Consider the following 3,599-nt stretch of genomic DNA (forward strand, 5'->3'; position numbering starts at 1 on the left):
TAGTAATATAATCATATAATTTTAAAGGAAAATAAACAGGCGTTCAGTAATTTTCCTTGATAAATGTTCATGGGAAGTATTATTAACCGAGATTTTAGATCATTTGGAACTAGGCCAGAAAAAACTATCGGTTGAGTGTTCTATGTAGTAGGTATAACATCTAAAAGTTATAATAACTTTAATCCGACTACTTTTGATTACATATCATACACTATATTATATACTTTTGATTGCATTTCATGCTAAAAATAATCGCCTAATCATATGTGCCTATTTTATTGTATAAAATGTTTAGTAATAAATATATGTTGCTTTAAGTGTTATCTGTCGTGGCATCACCGAATGGGCCCTACGGAAGACCAGCGCTGGCTTTATAGCTAGCATTATGCTGAGTTGGGTCCATTTCGTGATGCACACTTATTAATTTCTTCTTTTCTTTAGCTGTTGTTGTTGTCTGTACATGTCCGTTCATGTTTTGTGATCGTCACGTATAAACATCTTTTATCTTTATCTAAAATTATTATTAAATTGAATACCGCCATTAGATTAATATAATTGTTTGCGACAGAAACTTCATGCCAGCATTACATTATTTTTTAGGTGCCTCATCATTTAGTGTTTGTTTACAATGTACAGTCGCCATCAGATATATCGGAGCGGCCGAGGCGCTCACAAATATCTGAACACGTCTCTATTGTCAAGGCGTTAGAGTGTGTGTTCAGATATTTTTGAGCACCTTGGCTGTTCCTATATATCTGATGGCGACTGTAGGTGAACCTAATTTATAGTTAGTAAATACAAAGTAAGGAGATTAATTAGTAAATAAACATAGCCACTAAGAGCTTCTTAGCAGACTGTTTTCTCTGTATAATTAGCCGTATGTAGATCTTATTGTTAAAATCGTCAAGAATCTGTGATATAAAATGCGTTTTATTCTTAATTCTTAGCTATGCCTTATGATAAGCTGTTGAGCATTTGTGCAAGTGTCCTTTGTATCGAAGAAGTCGTCGCTTGAGGAGCAAGTTCGTCTTAAATACGAACAATACTATCAGTTTTAATTTTAATTTAGGGAGAGTATAATATTATTTTTTCTTTAGAAATATTTAGTGTAAAATCGGCAAATAATCAGATTGTAGATGTTTAAGGCAGGGTGTAATTTTAATTTTGTATGATTTAAGTGGGGGAGGCTTTTGACGGCATTGATTTGTTGTCGGCTGAGATGATGATGACGGTTATTATTATTTAAGTACTGTCAATTATATATAAATAACCAACAATTTAGCTTAAGTTATTTTAATAATACTTTTGACAATACAACATTCCACTGAGATTTCTGCCTTTGTTTAATTTACACTTCACCTGCGACAAAAGGTTCATCGCGCGAACATATTTCATTCCACCAAGTCACTTGAAATTTCCTAAATAGGTACGCAAACCGTGTCTCCACCGGAATGATTAACGGAGGAACGTTTAATTTTCAAAGTTCGATGACCCTATCATTATTCATAGCTTCTTCCGTGGATAACTATGAGTATGTAGCATTCGTAGATTAGATTTTATTTGATTGAAATAGGTTCAATTGAATAATTTGTCTGATTGTGAAGTTATTGATGGAATTCTGTGATAATTGGTAACAAACATTTAAAAAAAAACAGTCGAATTAATAACCCCTACTTTTTTTGAAGTAGGTTAAAAATGAAGACATAGCTAGGTCTTCCAAAATATGTCGCTCTATAAAGATGGGTTTAACTATAAAAATAATTTAAGATCAGAATATACCTACTTGCCAAATAACCATAAGTAGGTATTGATTTAAATAACTCACTGTATAACAGATGTAAATAAAATTGGCTTAATTATAAAAGAAGAAGAAGGGTCTGAAAGGGATAAGATCGCCTTTGTACTAATGATGAGTTTTTTTTCTGTTTTACGTTTAATTTTTGTATAATAAAGTGTTTTACTAGGTACTAACTATAATTCTTTGGTTAGCTTGTCCGTTACAAAAATAAAAACTCACTGCATTGTATCAGGCTAGCTTAGTTTATCTCACTTTAACGGGCAACAGCCGCGGAGCCTGAGGGCCTACCGCGAACCACGTTCAACGTGTTACCTCTCTGTCTCACTTGTAAATTCGTACGCAAGTGTGACAGGGAGGAAATACTTCGAACGTGGTTCGCGGTATAGGCCCTCTGGCCGGAGGCACGGCGCGGCTCATCCACTTGCGAACAATAACAATTGCTCGGCGAACAATAGATGCCTGGTAAGTGCTGGCTCGTGCTACTGACTGATACGAGTATCATCCTTAAATGTCTGTATACACTAACAACAAATAGATCTTTCTACAGACGAGATTTTCTAGAACAGGAATGACAAGAAAAACTGAACAACAAAAACTTACTGTTAGCTCTTACCGACTTAAAGCTGGAAAGTGTAAGTAGTTCTGTATCTTCAGCAATCTGAAATTTCAATAGATCTCTGATCTAGGCTGTAATTATAAATCACTTATGTTCCATTCTGTAATATGTACTATCTATATTATACCGAAATCGATCAAAAGAATAAGTATAAAACATTCAAAATATATTTTTTATTTGTTTACTTATAAAACATCACCTTCACTAATGGCATCGTTAATATCGAGTGTCTTCACTCTTTCATTGGAAGATTCCTCTGATATCTTGACTAAACAGGATGGATGGAGGTCTTTAGTCCGTCGAACACATCGAGGAAATTTAAAATTAGATATTCGTTTAGAACTTTCTGCGTCATACGCGTTGTTTGTCTCCGAAATATCGGCAGACTGTCGATATGTTTGGAATATTTTCTTAAATCGATTTACAAAACTGAAACTGTTCCTGTGCGATTTTGGGGCGGGTAATAGTTGATGTAAAGATAGGGTGGGTCCCTCAACAGGCTCCAACCCGAATTGAACGTGTTCTTCAAATGTTGTAGCGTTGCTGGTGGTTGCTTCTGAGCTTCCTTCGAGTAGTGTAAATTGGCAGCAGCTTTGAGAGGTTAGATGCGGTTTCACCGATAAATTAGTCTTCTCTTGTAGTCTTTTATTAAGGAAACGTAAACTGGCTGTGAAGAACAACTCCTCATCTTCAGATTCCTCCAATGACCTGTTTATAGCAGTAAATGATTTATTTTCTGTTCTCTCTCTATTAGGTTTTACAGGATTCTCTTGTTGCATCCCTGGCAAATTAAACCTATAATTTGTATTTCACAGGACATGTTTAAGATAGCATTATATGTTCCTATTAGGTATTATTATTTTAACAAAATTAAATATGCCCGTTTAAAAACTCACTATTGACATTTCAGTTCTCATTTGTCAACAACTGTCATTTAATATTATCATTTTTATTGAAGTTTCAAGTGCGTTTATTAAAACAAGACATGCAGGTTATATTAGCAGCGAGGTTTTGATTTCATATACGTACAGTAACTAACACCTACCACTCTTCGCTTTTGTCTCTTAAAGTTTTCTCACACAATAGTCAGTCAGAGGTCAACAGTAAATCCTATAAAAACCACATTAATCATGTGAACAAGCCCTGGATTAGGCTAATATCCATTATTTTCAGTTATCTCTGCGC

The sequence above is a fragment of the Cydia amplana genome, chromosome 5, assembly GCF_948474715.1.
Source record: "Cydia amplana chromosome 5, ilCydAmpl1.1, whole genome shotgun sequence".
Taxonomy (NCBI): domain Eukaryota; kingdom Metazoa; phylum Arthropoda; class Insecta; order Lepidoptera; family Tortricidae; genus Cydia; species Cydia amplana.